The 23071-nt window shown below is 52.1% G+C and overlaps 1 protein-coding gene across 1 annotated transcript in view; it reads left to right on the top strand.

Annotated features, from left to right (window-relative positions):
- MCU (mitochondrial calcium uniporter) overlaps positions 1-23071 on the top strand; it is a 274468-nt gene that overhangs the window by 182677 nt on the left and 68720 nt on the right. The window lies entirely within an intron of this gene.

A 23071-nucleotide genomic window follows, 5' to 3' on the forward strand; every position in this document is an offset into this window, starting at 1 on the left:
TATGATGAACGGGAAACGTGTGACTCAGACTGCCGAGCCGTGCTTTACGGCCAGCAGCAGTCGTCGCCGTCGCTAGCTTGTGGATAACAAGTTAGGCCGTTTCAGTTAAAGCGAACGGTCGCCAAACATACTTCTGGATAAAGTAGTTTAAAATAAAGTACTGGTCACGTCGGAGGAAGCCGGGACAAGAAACGAGAAGCGCCGGTCCTGCGCGATGTCAACAGCCCGCGGCTGTCAAGTGTTTCTCAGGCGTGCGATCTCATCATCGTTTCCCACACATTATCGCACTGCGTAAACAAGCACGACTACAGCCGGTAAAAAAGAGAACAGGTTGTTTAATATAACTAAAGCGCCGATTGCGTTTTATGTCATGAAAACGAGCACTAGCTGTTCGTACACGCGACGTAAACAACAGTATGAGTGCAGTTGTCCTCATCGGCGCACTCCTGGGGAAATTTCATGCCGACGCGGTAAATGTTCATTGCTGTAATATATAATCTTCAAGCACTCCCTTAGACAGAGCACGAGCTATTTACTAAACATGACACAGTAAACATGACACAGTTGGATGTGGCGTTCCGCTGCCATGGCCGAGCACCAGCAGACGCAAAGACCGGCGTTCTCCCAATGCATGTATACGCAGAGCCCTCGCCGCTCATGTGCCCATGGTGGTGGTGAATAACTTTATTCATAAAAGCCTAAAAAAAACGAAAATTATGCAGCAGCATTGCAGGCGGCCTTCAGGCTGCCGGTTGTGGCGTCCTGGCCGTACCTAGTCGCGACGTCCTCTGCCCCGGTCACTAGCCGAAGTTGGAGATTCGCATGTGCATGCCCATTGCTCTGTGTCCCGCTGCTGCCCAGCTGCCCGAAATTTGTGTGCTCTTTTCGTTTGGGACGCGTTATAGCTTCCGGACGTGTTTTTCTTTGCTGCTGCTGTTCATCAGACAGCTTGGTCTTGCACTGATCGTTCGGGCTCGTGTTGTTTCAACTTTAGCCGCACCTGCATATGCGTGCAACGTTGCTGCCATTTCTTTGGAATGCAATAGTATGCCTTTTCCGACGCGAATAAGTGTCCGCGCAAGGGCGAAGTTTTGCCGCCAACGCTTCAGCCGCCGCTTAGGCGTGTAATGTGATGTTGCGTAAGATCGCGGTCATATGCATGTTATATACGATGAAAGGGGAAAGTTGGGTAAGCATTAGCAGCAGACAACCGTCTTCTCTCGAAGCAATCGTCTTACCCGTAATCGCAGCAGGCGTCCGTTCCGCATATACTCGTTGTGGAAAGATCGTGGGAAGACGATCGAAGTATCCCTTGCGCCCGCTTGTGTTGAAATGCGTACCACATATTTTGTGGTGTTTCGAAGGCTTCCACAGGGTAAATCGCCCTTGCAAACCTTGCCGATTTATCCTGCGCACCCATTCTAGCTTCAGCGTCTTGTCCTTGGGGAATACGTGGCATGAAATGTTGATGTCCTTTCTCGTGTTGTTACTACAGCCGGGCACGCAGCACCTTTGACCGCCACCGCGATTCTCCTCTGCAGACATGTCGAATGTCTAAAATGTGTCTAAAAAGATCCCCACATAATTGCAGAAAGATTAACAGATAACCACCACAGCAGTGCGCTGCAACATTTTGCTAAGAGACACCAACAACGCGCACGAGAAGACGCACAACGCCTGAACGCGGCGGCACAACACAGCAACGCGCTTGACAGCAGACGACGCGGGCGGCGGTCGCTCCTTTCTCCCATCATGCTTTGCGCGGATCCGCTAGGGGATGGCGCGGCGCTGCGATTTGTGGAAAGGTCTAGTAAGCAGCGTCTGTGCCCTGGCCGCGTTCAGTGCGGAAAACGGCGGGCGCGGTAGTTCCCGGTAACGATGCGCGGACCAGAACACCAAGCAACGTTCCTAGCCGCCGAGCGGCGTCTCTCGCATCTGGCATCTTTGCGCTTCTCTCCTGAAATTGGTGATTTTTCTCGCGATCAGCAGACGAAACGCCCGACCGACAACTCTGCTTGGTGTTTTGGCCTGCGCATCGCTGCCGGGAACCATTGCGCCCGCTTCTTCCGCACTGAAGGCGGCCAGGGCGTTGCTCTCAATTCTGCCGCCAGCGCCCACTTCACTGGCTTTGCCGGCTCATTTGCTGCCCCATCAAGTGGGATCCATGTTTCCAAGCTGCAGAACACTGCCGGCCAGGCAGGCGGGCGCGCAATTTGGTGCCACCAATACTCCAGTCTTCTCTTGCTCGTCTCTGCAGCTGATGTGATGACACTATATGGCGCCATCTAGCGCATTACGCAACAATGCAACGGAGTGAAGATGACGTTGTGCGGCGTGCCCTGCATCTTGACTGTCCCGCATGCAATTTGATGTGCCTCGAAGGGGGCATCAGTGGGATGAATTCACCCTCCGCTCCCGTTCGGTGCGAATGGAGGCGGATTTTTCTCGAGTGCGCCTAAGCCTTCGGAAATCTGACGCGGCCCTCTCCGAGCCCATCGAGGCGTGGCTGCCGCTTCGCCGTGACATGGAGTTCTATACAGCTAGGAGATTTGCCCAGTCTGGAGAGCGGCGCTGTAAATAAGCGGCAAATTTGAGGAGGCGAGAGCAGGCGGAGGCCGGCTTTTTCTCTGTACGCGCTTAATGGTTGCTTTCGAGGTAGTCTTTGTTGTTTGAAATCGGGCCCTTCATCGCGAAAACCGTGTAAAAGTTCTTCCCAAGGGCGGCTATCTGTTCCAGAAAAGGTGTTTTCCCTCTTCTTTCTGTGGACTCGCCGTCGTGAGGCGTTCGATCCCCGCCTAGGTTGTCCCTGAATAAGCTGCCGTTCGTAACCCGCCGGACTCTGGGGTGAGATTCGGGCTCTCTTCCTGACTATCACTGCACGCATCCTCTTTCTCGTGTAGTGGGGAAGTGCGTGCAATGGAGCAACGTGTCAGCAGTCCGCTTTCTCGAACGATGACCCTTTGTCAATCCGGACTGCGGCGTGCTTCTGCCAGTATAGTAACAGTGCACATAGCTGGAGAGGAAGTGGCAGGAAAACGACGGTAACGGAGGGTAAAGGAAGGCGCCGGCCGATTGTCTCACTGCAGTCCTTAGAATGTAACGGGAGTGCGCGTCTCGGGTTCTTTGTCTTCGTAAGCCACTTGGGCCTTGGGTACCTTGCCCTTCGGCATTCCACAGTCCAAATGCTTCCCTCTGCCAAGGCTGCTGCGTGCACAATCCAGTGGGACGTCCTCTCTGTGTGACCCCGCTTCACGTGCTTCCATCATACATTTCACGGCTGGCTCGGAGAGACTTTTAGCAAACCACGTACCATCACCGCTACCGCGCCGCCACGCGCATGCGCAGAACACTGAGGACGTCAGATGGCGCCGGGTTAGGTAGCGAAATGCCGGCTAGATGCGCGGTACGTGAGAAGTGTGTGGTGGTACACGCTGTACTGGAAGCCTCTCTTAGAGAATTCGTTAAATAATGGTTGGAGAGGTTAGAGAGTGGTGCTTGTATTACCGCTGGAGGGGCCACAGTCACAAAGTTTGGCTGGTTCCTACAGTGGCGCTCGCTCTGCTTTCATTTGCAGCAGTTTGACTCTGGGGTTGCTGAGACAAACCGCACGACCCCCCCCCCCCCCCCCCCCCCCCCCCCCCCCCCCTTCCTGGGGCTCGGGGACCATCGGGGCAGGTTCGAGAGCACCTTTCGTGCACAATGCAGTACTGCCATACAATTCTCACGAGGCACGATAAAGTATAGTGAGACACGGGTGTCAACACCGGACACTAAAAGTGCGTCTTTGAATTATCTGGATACTCCAGGCCGGTGCGTTAGTATCCGGTTCCTAGTGGGCTTCAGGGTGTAGCTCTGCGACGTGCGTTGCTCAGCCCGAGTGCGCACACGTTGGGCGCTTGCGTGCAGCGGGGCTGACTCTGATTGCAAGAGGCATTCTGGGCCTCATTGAGCGCCGCATATCCGACATGCCATCACTCCGCCGTTCCCCTCGCGCTAGCCATCTCTCCGTAGCGAATGTCGGTGTGCTTTTCTCATCTCGGCGGCCTACCGCCATCGATTTTCCACGCTCTTTGCTGGGCGCAGGAGGCGCTGCCGGCTCATACCGGCTTAATTTCGGCCGCCCCGCACTGCACGAGGCGCGACGCCTCATGAACCGCAGTCACCTGTCTGCCGATGTGTGGAGCGGCGCAAGGTGGCGTCCATTCTACCCGCTCTACAGGGCTGCCTGTAAATTTTTAAACCGTCCGACGCTTTTCTCGTTGCCGCGGCGTTCGCTTTGAAGCTTAGCGTCCAGACGCATCCGCGACGAGGTGCTTTCATAATGGATGAGCACTCACGTGGCAAAGTCGGAGACGCGTTCGCGCACTCCGTAAAGTGGAGGGCTCCGCATCGATTTCTAGCAACCGGTCTTCCTTAACGTGCGCCGGCGTCTCATTGCACGAGCAGTTTTCGCTCGCTGCGGAACTTCGCATAGCGACTGAGGCTCGGCGGGGGGTCGACGAGCCGCTTCCGGGGGTTGGCTCAACTTCTTTTCTGCTCGTCACCTGACGGGAGAAGGGGGGGGGGGGGGGGGGGGGGGGGGGCAGTTTATTCGTGCCGGCGTCGTTGTGCAAGTTGTCTAATTTTTGGGACGTAAATTTCGGAGGGCGACTGTGTGTGGCAGCAAACAGCGCTTGTGGCGACACTCCGTGTGTTCCTGCCGGCTCTCCCCTCGAACAGTGCATCAACAGAGTGCGGAGCACTGAAAAAACACCATTCAAACACACGCACGCACGAAAGAGAGAGAGAGAGATCGGACTACTAAGTGGAAATGAGAGGATTTACTTACGAAGGAAGCCAACAGTCACCGAAACCACGGAGCATGTGCGTGTGTGTGTGTGTGTGTGTGTGTGTGTGTGCGTGTGCGTGCGTGCGTGTGTGTGTGCGTGCGTGCGTGTGTGTGTGCGTGCGTGCGTGCGTGTGTGTGTGTGTGTGTGTGTGTGTGTGTGTGTGTGTGTGTGTGTGTGTGTGTGTGTGTGTGTGAGAGAGAGAGAGGGGGGGGGGGGGTGGAGTGGAGTGGAGACATGGGTATGGAAATCAGGAGCTCGTTATGACACACATATGACGGAAGCCAACAGTCACCGAAACCAAGGAGCTTAGTAGAATATTTCTATTTATTTTTCTTTGTGGTGTTGATTAATAAAACATTTATACATTACTTTGTCGCTGAAAGATAATTCATTAGAAAGAAGAAAAAGAACCACATGCCACCGGTTGGATCCGAACGTCCGACCTCCGAATTTCGCGCCCGGTGCTTTCTGAGCTACGACGGCGGCTGTCCAGTCTTCTGCTTTCGGGGATATGTAAAGGGGCACTGAGGAGAAATTGAAGTTGGCTTGTATCGATAGAGTACCAGCTCCTAAACACAAAAAGGCCACCCTTTCTTAAAACAGAGCTCTCGTAGGGTGTAAAAAGAGCAAGAACTGAAATACATGCATATCGCACCGCCACAGGGAAATCTCGCAAGTACATGAAATAGGAAAAAAGACACCACAGATCTCTGAGGCTGACGAAGATGCATGAATGTTACGTGTTTGATCGATATTGATGTATATCAGTTTTGTGTTTAAACCACTACTGCACTTTTACCACACAAGGAAGACGGAAAAAGGACAACCTGAATGTTGGAGGTAAAAAAAAATCTGCAGTTGGCGGCTCAGCCAGCGGCCAGCTGAGTTTCGGTATGTGTTGGGGTGCTTCGCGGCTATGTGGTCTGCGTGCCCGCGGGGTTTCGTCTGTGGGGACGCCTTCGTCCCCTGCGTTCGCTTTCCCGAATTGCACACCCCACTGTTGTTACTTTTAACTAACAGGGGAGGGCGCTCGCGTCGCAGCGACACCAGCGCCACGGATGGCGTTTTGCTGCGCGCGCGCGAGGGATAGCTCATAGCTGACTCTCTTCTCCTGGGGGCCGGGAAGGCGAGTGGACGTTTCGCACGCGGCTCCGCTCTTTGTCAACGGGCGCCTCTTGGTCGGAACTCGCTCCCGCCGAGCCCGTCCCGTTCGGCCTCGGAGCTTATCCCTTTGCCCTAGCGTGGGCGAACGTTCGCTCGTAACCGTGCTGGTGAGTCGGACATCCTCGATTCCTCAGTGTATTTTGTTGCTAGCTGGCGTTATTGTTGTTATAGCAATAAATGCCTTGTTTGTGTCAGCCAGTGTGTCGTTCCTTTGTTCCCGCAGAGCAAGGCCCGCCGTGGTCGGCGTGCGCTCGGTAGCGTACGCGACCACGGGGTGGGGTCCGCGCGGGTTGGAACTATGTCAGCCGCGCTTAAACGAGAACGGATTTATCTCCCCATTTAAAACCCCACACGTCATGCGCCTCGATTTGCAAGAGCGGAGCAGCAGAGGACCTCCGAGTGCCGAAGTGCTCCTCGGACGTGCAACGGCACGCAACTGCGACAAGGAAGTTTTGGCTATTTCGGCGAGTTGCGTGGACTGCAGAGGTTGCTTTGTCTTATAAATTTCTCGAGAGCGCATGTGTTTAGGCGCCATGCAGCCAGAATAGGTTGGGCCACAGCGTCGAGGCTAACCGCGTTTTCGAAATTCTAGAAACTGATACGGATATTACCGTGGGCTATAGACGCATTTCAGTAATTAAGGAGCATAACTGTAATAGTTAAAAAGTTAGCCATTCAGTATTAGTTAACTAGGCAGGTAGTTAGTACATCTTAGCTGTATTCTGATGTGCTACACCACTGACAAGGCTATGCCGAAAAAAGGGCTATTTTAACTCAAAAAGCCTATTTTTGAAAATTGCAGAAAGTCTCAGGTGAAACACCCGAAAGAGAATCTGTAACGACAACCAATTAGATTTTTTTTTGTTTGTTTCCTCCGTCGCCGACCCCAGAAATTATGGTGCACGCCTAAACCCGTTTTAGGCGCGTGGAAGTCGTTGAAACACGAAGCGCATTTTTTAAAGTTGTTCTATTTGGCCGGCGGATTGACCACGCACCTCTCACACACGCCTTCATTCTCAGAAAAGAAAAAAAAAACAACAGCTCATGTGCAAAGACTTCAGTGGACAACTCATATGGGTGGATCATATTTCAAAAAGTTTTGGAGACCGAAGACAAATGCATTTTTCGAGTTTTGATCAAGAACACGCACACCTTTTCACCCCAGCTTATTTCTTTTAGAGGATTCACACAGAAACCCCTCGCTCGTTTTTAGGAGAGCTTTTAAAGGACACCGGCATTTAAAGTTTTACAAAATCGCGGGGGGCAGGTGCATGGAGCCTGAATGTTCTTCCTCTTTATTTTTAAATGGTAGCAGCAAATGCGCAGTGAGAACACTGCTGTATAGAAAGGTTGGAGGAAGGGAGCTTAATTGCGGCAAACGGGCTGCGTGCCTTTCTGGCCACGTGCCAGCGGTTAGCACTTTTTAACAAAATAAGCACATTTTAACCGTGCGTGCCTGGCATGGTGGCCTGCGTTGCTTATGCACGACAAAAACAACGTAGCACCCACACCGTCCCCGCTCGTCAAACGAATGGCGCGCGCCATTTCGATGGAACACATCGGAAGGCACCTGGAACCCTCTGACCAGTGCGTATTCTAAGCGGCCGACCAGTTCCGCGGTAGGGAGAACGGAGGATGTCATTGCAATTAGCGTGATTTGTAGTCGCTTGGAAAACAAAATTAAATGGAGAAAGAAACGTGATTTACGCGGCTGGACAACGTTGCGAGGGACACCGGAAGGGAGTTGGGGAGGCGTTTGTGTGCTCCTTTTCTTACGCTTTTTCGCCGGACTGTGCTGTAGTCGTTTATTTTCCCTTTTTCTCTTTTTTGAGGGAAGCCATGCGTGTGCCGGCGCGCTTAGCAGTGCGGTGCGCCGGGAACGGCCCTTCCGCGAGCTCACGGGACTACGAACAAATCCCCCCCTCCCTTCCCCCTGCGCTGCCACAAATTGCTGTCGTTCCCGCGCTCCCAGGTGTGTGTGTCGGGCTGCCAACCGTTTGTCTTGCCACGCCGGCGGATCCTCTGTGTAATTTCTTTCCCTGCCGCGCTCGTTTTGTGGGCCGCACTGGACGGTTCTGCGGCCGCAGCCATGAATCGGCGTGACACGAAACAATGGCGATGCGGTGGAGTCGAGAGACGGCTCGTTGTTCCCAGCTGTGTTACGTGTGTCGAGATAGGGAAAGAAGGGTAATAAATACTTCTGATCGCTAAGCACCGCGCTCGTGTGCATGGTCTCCATACATATATTGGGACGATACCGGGCGCCGCATTGCGTCCTGGCACCGTGGTTGTTGTGAGCTCGCAAAATGGTCTTCCGGCTGCTGTGGGGGTTGTAGTGGCAACGCTGGTAAAGGGCACGATGTCATCCGGAATTAGAGACGAAAACACCCCCGCACGCTATTCGATTGACACCAGCAGTGGCCCAGCTGGACGCAGTGTAGTGCTTCAGTCGGGCGTCCGTCGCAGCCTGTGGTGTTGTTTCCAGAAGCGACGCCCATTTTTCCCGTTTTGAAAGCGACGGTCTGAACGCGGCTTGCAGCCTACTGGCAGTGGTAATTGGCTTTCTGTTGTCAAATGTCCTGCGAAGAAAAGGGTTCACATTGATGCTTCTTTTTTTTTTTTTTAAGTCCAATTGGTCCTTGACGGCCTCCTGTCGGCTATGACACTCATTCTGGTCGCGGGCAATGCGAGGCTCGTTGAGCGGCGCGCGTGGTCATTCGTTTCGGACAAGTGTATGGGTGACCTTGCAGAGGTCGTTATTGCTCGCCCCAGATGGCACTGTCGTCGAGGCTTGTGTGCATATGCGGTGCTATCTGTTCTCCATGGCTTCGCGACCTGCATATTAAGCGACCGAAAGGTGCCCACTTGCGTCCCTGGCCGGTCAATTTCGCACTTTCCGTGCCAATACCGTGTCAGCGGGCGGCGCCCGGCGCACTGTTCACACCTTTAGCAATTAGGAAGCGGTGTATAGGCTACAGTGCATCACCTCGAATAATGCCGTGCCGCTGTCAGCTTCTTATCGGGCACTAAAGCGTAACAAGTTTGCCTGCATTTATGTACAGTCGCGGACAGAATAACATGGGTCACACTAACACGTTCAAACTCTTCCGTCGCGTCTAGTAATCGAAATAGAAATGTTTGCTTTGATGTGCAAACGCAAAGTAAATTCACTCGCACAAGCATCACACATCCATTAAAGCTTCAGAAGACTTTGGCTGCTGAAGCGAGGTCCATATTCTTCTGTCTACTACTTTGCACACCCTGTTCAAAACTGTTGGTCTGTGTTCGTGAAAGTGACTGTATTTGAAGAAGGCGGTGACAAGATGCTCTGATGAGGCCCGATAGGATCACTGGTGCTCGTCGCACAGCCAGATTGCTCCCACCGTCGCGTCGTAGGTAGTGTCCAGCACGAAAAGAAGCATAAGGAACGGTGCTGCAGTCCGGCTGCACTGATGCGCGACTTTTTCGTAAGGCATGATGGGCCAATGCGCAACCGTGGTGCCGGTTTACACTCACCGGCGAGCGCGTGATGCCTCCGCAATTATGCTGCGTCGCTCATTGAGAGCTCGCCTTTTTGAAACCGTGTTGGTTCACTAACACACTCTAAGGGCCGGCCCCGTGTTACATATGCGAGAGAATTACAACAGATGTACTGAGAATACACGCATGTATACTTATACAGGGTGTTAAAAATTAAGCTTTAAATATTTCTTGAAATTAGGTCCCGTGAGGTACGCGAAATTCACCTCTACGCTTAAGTTATGATGACAGGGGGACAAAGTGGGATGATAATTGATACCATCAGGCACCTAGTTAACTGAAATATATTAATTATGGTTTAGCCACTGCGGCTAGAATGGATATTTGTACTGGAAACAGATGCGATCGCATTTCTAGACAACGCCATTTGGTAGAATTCTTCTAGAGCACTCGTGTTACGAAATATTCGCCCCCAAAGTTTCCAACGATTCCGCGTAATCGCGCATGCAAGACGGTGGCAGTCGGCGCGAAACTCCTCCCTGGTGTGTTAAAGAACCCCAGGTGGTCGAAATTTCCGGAGCCCTTCACTACGGCGTCCCTCATAGCCTCAGTTGCTTTGGGACGTTAAACCCCAATAAACCAAACCTCCCTGGTGTGATTCAGCTGTTACGTGGGACGTTTCTTCCATTTCGATAGCCGAAAGCGAAAGGAAACAGTTGTCATGCAGCTTCAGCGGTCGCCACCTCCTTGCATGTGCAATTACGCGTGTCGAGCAGAAAGTTTGGAAGCGAATATACCGGAGTACAAGGCTGCTAGGAGAATTCTGCCATATGAAGTTGTGCAGGAATACGATGGCCTCTAAGTTTTTGATATAAACATGGCCGCTTACTGGAGTCACTAAAAAGTTCTTTAATGGATGTTAAGTGACTGACGGAGAAATTCTTCTTACTGTATCCGCCTGGGCGCTTAACTTATGTGTAGAATTAAATTTCACGTACCTCCCAGCGCCTAGTTGAAAAAAAAAATATGTAAAGCTTAATTTTGAACGTACTCTGTATGTACTATCGGGGACAAAAGTGGTATACACTCCACGCGGCGGGAGCCAGAGCAACGGAAGACTGCGTTGCAACGTCACCTACAGGCGGCATCTGGGACCGAGACAGCCAATGCGTGACCTTTGTCGTCAGCAGGCATGTCGCTTGGCTCGTTTCAATGTTTCGTGCTTTAGCTCGCCAAAATGCCGCAGTTTTCCGTTGCTCCGGCTCCCGCCGCGTGGAGTATATACCACTTTTGTCCTCGGTGTGTACATACGGCACATGTCTGCTACATAAAAGAGGGAATAGAGAAGAACGAGGCAAGATCGGCGCGGTTATTTTTGGTTGTACTGCGCTCCTGTTAACGCAGGCGATTTACGCTAACGTGGTGCGAGGTGAATCAGGGGTAAAAAAAAAAAAGAACAAGTGACCAGAAGAACGGCCGGTGCCTTGCGCTCTTCAGCGCGAACAAGGCTATAGCCATGACTTCCGCTCGATTGTGCCACGCTCCTTCAGGGTGACAAAGTACGGTGTTCCAGCTGCTCGCTGTCATTCAATTCGCGAAGTCGGACAGCCTGCCCTTGTCTCTGCAATTTCCGTTTAGCCCGGGCACGCCGAGAGCCGCCACCTCATTACGAGTGTGATCCCGCGTTGATCCCCGGGAAGAACAGTCAGCCCGTTTCCGCCGCGGCACATCCGCGGGCCGCGGAGAGCCGCGTTTGTCGTTTCCCCTTGTTCCTTTTTCATATATATATATATATATATATACTTTATTCACGCTGTGCTACAGGGCGTCTTTCTCGCGCTGTTTCCTGCCTGAGATATATTACCGACTGGCTCAGCTTTCCATTCCCGTCGGCCTTGTTTCCCTTGCGTCTCTTTCGCTGTGAAGGTTTCTGTTTCGGATTTTTCTTGGCCGAGTGGTTAGTCCGGGCTCAGCGAGCGGAACTAGTCCTGACCTAGCGGCAGCAGGGAGTTTCGTGCGCACCAGAAAAAGTGTTTTAGGTCTGCTTGGCTCGCATAGCAACACCGCGACAAAAAAACAAACAGAAACTGCTGCGCTATACATAACTTCATCGCACTGTTAACTCTATACTGAACGGCTTTTTTTATAGCACAGATAAAGCTTCTGCCACGCGGCCAATGGGCAAGACGGTCGCTTGCTACAGAAATGCAAACGCTTTGTGGGAAAGGGAGAAGGTGAGTAACCGCCTCACTCTGGAAACACGCCGTGAAAAAAAAGATGCAGTAAAAGGAGGCAGAGCGAAACCGGCGCCATAGTCACACCGCACAGCACACGGGCGTCTGTGGCATTTCACCTCCATCGAAATGCGGCCGCCGCTGCCGGGATTCGATTCCGCGCGCATCCTTGGACTCGGGAGGCGAAGCGACGGGTCGGCTCGCTGCCGCCTTAACTGCCCTAACAAACACTGGCGCTTCCCACTGTGGCCGCTGTTGTCCGCATTTGAAACGGCGGGGAAGTTTCGTGACCCGGTAAAAGAGCGATCACCGTTCTCTGCTGTTCGATTACGTTAACGGCAGGCAGAACAGCGGGCCGACGAAGGTCTTCAAAGTAGCCCGTTTATTAACGCGGCAGCGTTAAGGAGCCCGTGTCGCAGGACAGTCGGCGTACGTTGTCGACGTCGGCGCCGTTGACCGCGAGCGAAAAGTCCACGAAAGATCCCCAGAGAAGCAACCGAAATGGGCCACCTATAGGTCACGTGACTTTGTGCCGACATCACAACCTGCCCGCCGGATTGTGAGCAAACTAGCTACCGTGGCAGGTAGCATAGTTAAATTAATGACTGGGTGCGCGAGGTTGCTCGGAAAGAGCAACATGGGTCTGACAAGCCCCACTGGTTGGAACACCTGCCATCACAGGGGAGTGGCGCGTCGCTTAACCGCTGCACCACGGCGCCAGGAGTGGTATGAGGACTCCCCGCGATCTATGAATATAAAGTAGAGAATGACCCATTCCGCATATATGGGCATTTATCCGTTAACGCTAGCGCGTCATAGCCCTATGCTTAAGCGTGCCCTCCAACTTTTTCGGCTAACTGTGCGCCCCCAACGAACAGCGGCGACAGCAACGCGGGTGAACTTTTGGCGGACGCAGGGATCGGAATGTCTCAGGCTGTCGGCCACGGTCTACTTAACCACGACTCGGAACATTTTAGATAAGGGGCTTACGTCGTGTTGAACAACCCCGAAACATCGCGGAATCGCTCGGTCGGGATCCTTCGCGAACAATCTAGATAGTCGCGTCCGGGGGGGCATATACGCCAGATAGCGCAGCCAGCGTGGCAAACTGAAAGTGACGGGGCCGCGAGCCGGCGGCGATAAGCGGTCTCTGATGGAGAAAATAAACATAACGAAGCTTCGCCGCAGTGGCGTATATATATAAAAAGAAATGCACCGCAAAGGGTATTGTGTGCCCCTCTTCACGCGCTGTGTTCTTTTCGTTTTCTTTGGTTTGGGGCCGCAGCGTCCAACGCGGCGCTCGGGTTGCTGCCAGAAGGCTTACGCAAGCATTACTTTCTCGCTCTCACGTTCCCCTCGCCTCACGCCTGGAAATAATTGGCGCGCCTATAGCTTCGCTAAACTTTCAGCCTAAGAGAAATATTCGCTCGAGCGCGTGGAACAGCCGTGCGTCGTTGTGTATTAATTTGTTCTACTTGCGCCGTAGATATCTTTTTTTCGCTTCCACTCGACACCTGCGTCTACTCCGCTCGGTGTTACAAGGTGAGAGAGTACGCATCGCCGCAGGCGCCTTCTTGGAGCACTCTAATAAGCAGCGGCGCGAGTGAATGGCGTAATTCTGAAGCCGCGCAGGAGCACCCAGGACGCCCTTCAGAGTAACGGGAAGGAGGCGCGATGGTCGGGAGGTTGTAAACAGAGGCTCCCAGTGGCGTGCACCTACAGCGCCCACCCACCCACCTTCCTTTCTTTCCGGCGCAGAGTTGGATAACTCCTGTTGTCCCCGCTGAATGTGTGCGCGTGGGGTGAAAAGGAAAAGAGAGGGAGAGAGAACAAAAAGACGGAAGTGAAGGGTCTCGGCGCGTAAGGAAGCCGGCGTTGCCTCCGGGCTCATTCCCAAGTCAAACAAGTCCTCGTTCACACCCTCTGCGCTTCCTCCTTTCCCTTCGCGTTCTTTCCCCCTTTTCTCCTTCTTTCTGCTTTTCCCGTTTTCGGCGGCCTCCCGTTCTTGTTCCTCCTTTTCCCGAGTCCGTTGTTTGCCCGAAGTGGTGTCGTGTGTGTGTGTGTGTGGGGGGGGGGGGGGGGGGGGGAATGTATCTCTGCTTCTTGTTGCGTCTTTGCCCTTGTTGCGCCATGGAGGGCTCGCGAGCGGCCGCTGTGTACACGGATGATTTGTCTCGTCTTTCCTGGACGCATTCTCTTTTCGCTTTTCCCGCTCACGGTATGTGTGCCCTTTGACGGCCGGCGTGGCGCGGAACCGCGCTCGCGGTCGGCACCGTCGTGACCGCTGCGCGCAACACTGCAGCTGTCGGGAGAAGAGAGAGGGAGGGAGCTCGCGTCTCTCCGCGCACGGAGTGGATGTCCTCCCACGCAGGCGGGACAGCGGAGCGTCTGTAAGGGCTCGCGCTCCTGGACCTGCAGCCTGCCTTATTTCCAATTCAAAGTAGGCCGCCTTCATTGTACAACGTGGACGTATTGGTACCCAAAACAGCGTTGGCGTGTCGTCCGCGCGCGCTTTACGGGAACAGGAACGACCGTAATGGAACAGCCATGACTCTGGATGTTATGGGCGACACTGCCGTACCTCAGCGGCAGAAAATATTTAACCGGTCAAGTATACAAGACTGAACAAAATCGTGGTTCAAGCAGTGGTTGACTGAATGTAAGTCTTTGTCGAAAGTTTAGAGCCCAGGGGGTTCACTTCGAAGCTTTATACTGGGACTCCAGGAGCATTCATGAAAGTCCTAACCATTGCAGGAGGCAGTACCAGAGATCTTCTCATGTCCAGGAAATTTTGAGCGCTAGAGATCCATCAAAAACGACACAGTGTGGCTCAAAAGAAAACCCCCTGGGCTCCAAACTTTTGACAAAGGCTGTACAAGTGTTGATTGTAGTTAATCTTCGTGCGATCTATTTTGCGAGAGTGGTGAGCTGTAAGGTAAGAAAAAATCTAATGCAAACTAAATGTTCTGTTAGGAAAAAAGAAACACGGAAACTGTCTCACTCTCGGTCGTCACCAGAGCCGCGCCGCGAGGGAAGGGACGGAAGAGGAAGGTTGGGAGAGATTCACCCGCTCCTTCATTCCTTCTTTTCTGGTTGTGTTCGGATGACACATACTTTTCGTGTAGCTTAATGACGCCAACGTGTTACTTTTGTGTTTCGGGAATGAATTGGTTGGTTTTTGAGGAAAGGAAATTGGAGGTCTCCGCAATAATTTCGACCACCTGGGAATATTTAACGTGCGCTGGCATCGCACAGCACACGGGCGCCTTTCGCGTTCCGCTTCCATCGAAATGCGGCCGCCGCGGTCGAGTTCGAACTCGGGTACTCCGGCTCGGCAGACGAGCGCCTTAACCACTGAGCCACCGCGGCGGGTATGGGAATGAAGTCATGTCCCCGTTTTGCGCCATGTCTGACGAATGGGCTGCGGGCGGTCGACCTCAGGTGGTCGAAATTATCCGGAGCCCTTCACTATGGCGTCCCTCATAGCCTGAGTCGCTTTGGAACGTTAAACCCCAGTAAACCAGCCAACAAGAGACAGGACCGTAATTTATTTCCGATGCATATTCTCGATACTGTATCGTCGATACTTCGATGTGTCACTGAAATGGCCAGTATTAATGAAACTGGTAATATGATTAGCTAAGTAAAAAATTTCTCCGTAATTTCTGTAATTTTTAGTGCATTCGAAATGGCGCACTGTTTCTGAAAGGGCTTAACCGAGTAAAGCCGCAGATTTCCAGCCGCACAGTTCCTTTAGGTTGCACTGTCGTCGCAACTGAATCCATGGTGACGTTTAAGCGACCACTTCCATAGCAGTACCTTCTTTTAAGGTGATATTCTTGATACCAACCGCTCTGCACACTCGAAGTTGAACAGTCTGCGTCAAAAACCAGAAAGGAAACAGCGAAAATCGAAGGGCTGAAAGGTATATTATGGAAAACATAACTGTTAATCACTGTTGTTTAGATGTACTTAAAGGTCTTAAATAATAGGATTTGCTCAACCCTCCAGTCCGAAAGAGCCCCGCGATGCGACCATGCATGCGACCTGTGAAGCAAATGAAAAAAGCCTCTCTACAGCAGACATGCACATTGCCTTGTTTTCGATGAAGGTGCCTTTTTATTAACGAGTAAGGGTGAAGCATAGCCATGCCGACTCGAATGTCCCATGGCGACAATTGAGAAACTTCAGTCTCACTAGCGCCTCTTGAGAACTACGGGCCTACTTGTAGCGATTCCTTTTCCAAACGAAAAGAATGCGTTTACGCATTTTACGCTGCCGGCGCTGTTCACGCCATTGACCGGCGTGTTGAAGAGTACGTGACCTTCGTTGTCGTGCTGACGAAGTCAATATCAGCTTGTTCTGTGAACTCCTGAGCATGACAGCGGAAGTCTTCCATTTCTGTTGGCAACCACCGCAATTTGTAATAAGGTTGAAGAACAGCAGCAACCGCCGCTTCCTTTGCACTAGGTTTTGTCTGCAAAAGATGGTCCAACGTGCATGTATAGTATAAATCCATCTGTAACTGCATCTAAAAGTATTACAAATCTCTTCAGTCTGGGCGTTGGCTAGCCCCGTATGAGTGTCTGCGTGAACACCGTCTCGGTGAGAAGCTTTTGTAGCCGGGAATGTTTTGTACGTACTGCGAATGTTTGCACGAGTTGTGCTCCATCTGTATCGCCGTCAGGTGTATAAACGAGTTTGTTGTTCTCTACCACAACGGTTAGCCTGTCTCCTTCGTCCCTTCCGTCACCCAATGAGTGGAAGCGCAGCATGTATACGTCGTCTATCTGCCAGACAACGAACGTAGGAAGAGAGAAGACTGACCGGGTCAACGGCATTGTCATCGTCTCTTCCTATTTCTACTCCATCCCATTTTTCAGTGTGCTGCCGCTTGAGCGTGCGCCGCCGTCTGACTCCCAGCCGCCTGAAAATCTCCTGCAGTTTTTTTTTTTTTTTTTGAGTATCGAGAATCGTTAAAACACACGATACTCTAACAATGCATTTCCGATATCGATACACTTACACGCTTTCATTTTCAACAAGCGATTCCTAGTACCGATTCTCAAAATGTGTCGAAAGATAGTATTGAAGATGCATGTAGTACCTTCGATGTTGCCCCTGCCTGCCGACCAGTAACTCACCAAATCGCTGGTGCCAAGTTAGTTCAGCCTGCAGTCGGATGCTCAGCGCAGGATAAAATTTCCTGCTTGACGTCTTCTAAATGGGGCGCTGGTTCGCGCCCACTTTGTCACGCATTCGGTCGTTCCTTGTTGAAAAAATAAAAAAAGAAACAAAGTGGAGAGGAAAGAGGAGGATTGAGAGCGCGCACGAGTAGTGGTTATGTAGCCAGGCGTGAATACCAGAACTGCACCTCGAGCGAAGCGCGCCGTGTGCCCGAAGAAGGAGCGTCTTCTTCTGAGCGGAACCGCTTAATCCGCAGCTACCGGTGCGTGGAGAGAGACGGGCCGGCAGCTGTCGTGGTGCCAACGAATTCTGACAGCTTGAGTCCTGTATACGCGTTGCGCTGAACTGGCGCGAGATAGCACCACGAACGCATGGCGACGCAAGTTGGTACCTGAGCGAGTTGGTTGGCCGCAGTTTCCTCACCGGATGCTCCCGGAATCCGCAGCCGTACCGCTTCGCAGTGCGCGTGGTTTTGAAATGAAGAATACGGGGTTCCTGGATCGAGCGCAATGGTGGGCGGCGTTTTACAAACCCTAGGGCCGACAAACGAAACTTTAGAGAAACGAAAAAGCCATGCAGAAGTGGCACAAAATGACGACAGTGTATACTGTTGTTAGGCTTAGAGGATTGAAAACGAACTGCTATTTGAAAAGCACCGACAAGTTATCAGATAGAACATCACGTCCGAGTGAGATGAGAGAGAGCGGAAGCGAATGTCACCATTCACTGCCAATTTGCGCGCCGAATAAAGCAATGACAGGGTATTTTTAGAATCCAATCGGGCGAGCAGGGCACCGCCATGTTGTATTCGCGAGCCCACAAAGTCGCTGTACGACGTTTCCAGGAAATTGCGCGCGCAAGCAAAACACTAAGCTCCCTTCAGCGTTCTGCCGCACTCTACATGTATACGCTATTTTATTGCGCACGCAGAGGTTTTGCGTACGCTATGTGCTAAAACTATCTAGTAGTAGTTAGTGATAGTGATGTTTAGTCTAAGTGATAGTGGTAGTTTTGGAATGCTAAAGGACGTCGCTAAATTATGATGAGGGTCATTAATGACACTGGCAATGATAAAGGCCTTCAGATCAAAAGACTTTTGGGTGAAGCCCTTCAGAATCATTAGGTCAGAAGGCTTTTACGTTAAGAGGCCTTTAAGGTAAAGGCGTTTAGGTCGAAGGATGTTTTCGCATTCACAGCACGTAAGAGCCTTAGGCGCCCACCGTAACTTTTTGCAATTCATTGGCACTGACAGTTTCTGTGAACAGAAACTCCTCCATCGGAAAAGAAAGATCGGCAAGGAGCGCCGCGTTCGCACAAGTCCTTCCTCCTGCATGCGTATCGGTGCCCTTCGCCCTCTGCTCTGCTAAATGCACCCGTGGACGCTCGTGGCGCAAGGGGCCCCTATAGAGACTGGCAACTCTGAACCGATTAGCCCGAGCAGTGCTGGTTGGCAGCTTATAGGCCGGGCGCGTGGGACAATTTGCGCAGTTGTAACGAGATTTCCTCCACGACCTCCCATTCTGAGTGCCATTCCTGCATACCTGCAACTCGTCGCCTCTGAGATGGCTTCACCTTCGAAGCGAGGGCATGCAGCGCCGCCTTTAGCGAGAGAGTTAGCCCCCAAGTTCGCGGATTGCATTTCGCCAGCCACTTTAAAGCGGGGCGCAGGCAGCCTATTTCGAACGATCTGCGTCTCGGGCGATAGACGTATGCACGCGCGCACACCCGTGCCCTGCCGCCGTTCTTTCGATTGGCGCACCTATTCTAGTTCCCATGCAGGGGAAAAAACGGGATCGAGCTTGCGCCGTCCCGGCGTAGTACGCGGGAGCGCCTGCGCCCGCCGTGGCGACTTTCACGGGGCTTTCATTTAGGGCCGAACAGTCTCCGGCCGAGCTAACGCCGCTGGGGAGTTCTCGGGCGCTGCACCGCGCCATAATGTAGTTCAGCGTTGGAACTGCCCCGCATATTTATGGCTGCGACTTGGCGGCCCATCCCCACAAAACTTGGAACTGGAGGGCTGCGCAGAAGGAAGCCGAGGACAACTCGGGGAGGGAACGTCTTGCGCGCGGGCAGACTCGGCAGCGCGCAACCCCGTGTCTTGCGCCCCGCCGCGCAGCACCCAACTGCGGAGGCGCGGCGTTAAATCCGCAGCTGACTCGCTCATTTCCCGGGGCGAGCCCCAACGGGGGCTGTGCGCCGTGTTTCGCGGGCTGTTGAGCAGGGCATTCCATATGGGACCACCGTAATCTCCACCGCAAGCGGCCGGACTTGCTGGGCCGGGCCGCTTAATTTCTGCCGCTTCGCCGGACCACTTAATTCGGACCTTTGGAGGCCGTTTAGGCGAATACTGCTGGCGAATGAATTAAGGCGCGGTCATTTGGTTACTTGCTGCGCGCAGACCCGAGGTGGGCTTTTGTTCTGTTTGTTGCGGCGCAGTTTAGTCGTTCCTCCCGAGTCCCCCTAGCTTTTCGCGCGCGCTTGGATTTGGCGTCGGAATTGCGGTCTTTTTCCCTCATCAGCCATTTCATTTGTTCTCAGCTCGCCTGCTCGGACCGGCCCGCATGTACCGTGTAAGTTTTCGCAGAAAAAATGTTCATCGCGTTCTAAGCAAGTCTTTTGCAAATAGAACGATTTGTTACGCCTTTGTAATAGTATTTTCGCACTTCGTTTCCTGCGTTTGAATTAGTGCGTCGCGGTTTTTCACTGTGCTGCAAAGAGTCACGCGGAGCGGTTACCGTTGGAAGGAGGCACACGCGGCAATCGGCGCAGGTTATCGATTGTAAAATGCGAAGGCATCCGCGCAACGAATTAATGCGCAGCGGAGATAAACAACGTTACAACTAAGCATCTCGGCTGCTGCACCCTGGCTTTCGTTCCGCGCTCGGGACAAGTCCGCTCGGTCGATTCAGTTTTTGCTTTCTTTTGTTCGGGCTGCGATTGGTTGCACGCTGGTTCAAGTTTTCTGCGATCCCGATCCAGTGTGGGAAGCACCCAGTCTCCCGCTCTCGTCTGGCGCTACACCTGCTCGCGAAACCGCCACGCGGCGGGAGCCGGAGCAACGGAAAACTGCGGCACTTTGGCGAGCTAAAGCACGAAACATTGAAACGAGCCAAGCGACATGCCTGCTGACGACAAAGGTCAAGCACTGGCTGTCTCGATCCAAGGTGCCGCCTGTAGATGGCGTTGCAACGCAGTTTTCCGTTGCTCCGGCTCCCGCCGCGTGGAGTATACCACTTTTGTCCCCGATAGTACATATACAGGAACGACCAAAATGTCATACAGGGAACACACAGTGCATGGCTGTCTCTTCACGCTCTACTCAGCGGAGACCGGAAGGGTGCTTTAGCCGGTTCAAAAGTGAACAGAACCTGACTGCGCGATCTAACTGCGCAGGCGTCCAAAGTATCGCATATAAAGGGCTTAGTCCGTTTGGCACCAAATTCGGCGTCAAAAGACCCGTACACGGGCATAGCATATCTGCAAAGTTACACAAGATCTCCAGCTTCTGCCTTTTGAACGGTATGCTCTATATGTACAGTGTCGGTCAAAAGTTCCCAGGCCACTGGGTCTGCATTTCAGTGGCATATCCTGCCACTCATGATAAGTTAAGCTATCAAGGTTCTCAGAGATGAGAACGATACTTCTTCTATCATTTATAGAGATTTTGGGCTTTGGGGGTGTCGTAACTGCACCACTATAGCGCTCGAAAGCAGACCGTGTGGCCTGGGAACTTATGACGGGCCCTGTACTTTTGACTCCGCTTGCACGGAGCATGCGATTCCGTTCAAACTGCAATCACGCCTTCCCTGTCTAGAAAGAAGAAACATCATAAAGCGCACAAGCGCCCACTACCAACTGGCACATACCATAGCTGGCAGTGTCAATTAGGCAAAGCGTGAAATATGTTAGAAGGCAATAGTCTGCTCCGTTTACTTTTGTCGACACCTGTATATCTGGAGCAGCGAAGAGCTAGGCGTCCGTAAGTCAGCGTTGTCCGGCATACGTATGCATGTGCTCTATTATGCCCTCTCTTTAACGCAGCAGACGTTTCGGCTTAGGAATGGTCTTCTGCATGTGAAGAGGGCGTCATATAACACATATTTGGGCCTCCCTACGAGGATGTTTGAACACCTTTCATGCGTGGTTGATTCCGAACTTGGAAGTGGGTCTGTCCCGTCGCCGCTGGCGTTAATTGTTCACTTTCGAGCTCGTCTCGCTTCAGATATACATGGATGGAGATAAGGCCAACCTAGCCTGGGTTTTCTCCGCCACCTTTCTTATTCTGTGTGGCGATAAATCCAAAATAACAATGGAATGCTTTCGCCCGTGGCAAAGAAGTGATAGCAATACCGATAGCTGTACTGACCTCATCATCCCTTCCCTCCTTCCCAAAGGACCTTCTCAATCCCAGGCCTCGCCTGGATCACGTTTCTTTTTTTCTGATGGCTGCATTCTTTTCCAGGAAATAACTGACAGTAACAAGCTCGTCATTCAGACTGACCTTAGCGCCGTCTTCTCCTGGAGGTAAAACTCGACATGTGTCGTTGAACTTTGACCAGCACAAATTTATGCGCATTTCTTCTACTGGCAGATGTACCCTCTTACATTGTTGATTGCGCGTTTACGGTAGTCTGTTGCCGCATATAAAATATCTGGGCGTTGGGAGTCACGGACGACTCCCATCACGGACGACTCTAGCGTCTTTCTGCTACCGGCCGCCATGGTGGCTCAGTGGTTACGGCGCTCGGCTGCTGACCCGAAAGACGCGGGTGCGATCCCGGCCGCGGCGGTCGAATTTCGATGGAGGCGAAATTCTAGAGGCCCGTGCGCTGTGCGATGTCAGTGCACGTTAAAGAACCCCAGGTGGTCGAAATTTCCGGAGCCCTTCATTATGGCGTCCCTCATAGCCTGAGTTGCTTTGGGACGTTGAACCCCAATAAACAAAACCAATCTTTCTGCTACCACGGAAGTAAAAGTGCGATGAAGAGAAATGCGAACAGCGGAGCGCCTAGGCGCTGCTCTGTTCGCGTTTCTTCCCATCGCTATAGTACAGTATGTCTCAACAAAGCTAATCGCACGCTCAAAAATCTGGGACGTACGTTTTACGCAGCCCCCCGCTAAGATCAAAAGTACTTCTTATACCACACTCCTGCGCTCATAGTTCGGGTACGAGTCATCAATACCGGATCCTGGTGTTAAGCTATTATTAACCGATTAGAAATCGTGCAGAACAAATCGGCACGCTTCACTATATCTATGTCTGTTCTGCTACTCTCAACACTCATTTAATATTCTGCGGCATCTGCATTTCTTTGTTCGTTCCGTATCAGTTCATCAGTTTTAAAGCTCGCGCGCTTTTCGCGATATGTGCAAATGCTTCCGCGGTTCTCGGTTGTGCAGTTTTCGGTATAGCGCCGGTGGGGTGTCACCGCCTTGCTCGTCGTGCAATGCGCTCTATTTGGCGGTCTCTATACGTCCGTAAATACTATTTGCTGCTATTTGCTTCTTGTAACCGGAACCGCACCTAATACGGGATGTTACGCAAGGGATAAGCAGTTATACAGTACTAGGAAGTTAGAGTCGCTGCTGTGGAATTCGGCGTCGGCAGGCAAGCCATTCCACTGGACGGCTTCTAGAACAACAACAACAACAACAAAAAACCCAGATTGTTAGATATAGTACGTGTACGAGCGGATGAACAACTTTAGCTTGATTGATGCGATGAGACAGCCTTATACCGGCAAGGGGTGAGTGACAAAGTTGGTGAAAGAGACAAAGCTTGGATTTTTCGTGGTCGCGGTGTGTATAAAGGCGCACACGCATGAAAGTGAAGTACATGCGCCGCTTTTTTTTTTTCATGATAGTGACGCTGGAACGGTGAGAAGAGCCACGGAAAATGAATGCCACTGAACGATTTTCTATTGATTCTATAGGTTCAAATAAAAGATGCGAAGCTTCAAGACTACCCATTCGTATTCTAGCTTTGTACTAACTAATGTAATTTATCCGTTCGGTTTTCTAAAGGGGACGAAGCTTTGAACTGCGTCTTGAGTGAGATAAAAGAATCTTTTGGCATTGGTATAGTTTTCGAAAAAGTTGCTTATTTATTCTTGCTTTCGCGAGCCATCTGCACGTTTACCTGCCCGTCACCCGGTCGGATGGTCTGTTGTACGGTAC

Source organism: Amblyomma mixtum, chromosome 3 (genome assembly GCF_055824585.1).
Source record: "Amblyomma mixtum isolate Tamu chromosome 3, ASM5582458v1, whole genome shotgun sequence".
Classification (NCBI taxonomy): Eukaryota; Metazoa; Arthropoda; class Arachnida; order Ixodida; family Ixodidae; genus Amblyomma; species Amblyomma mixtum.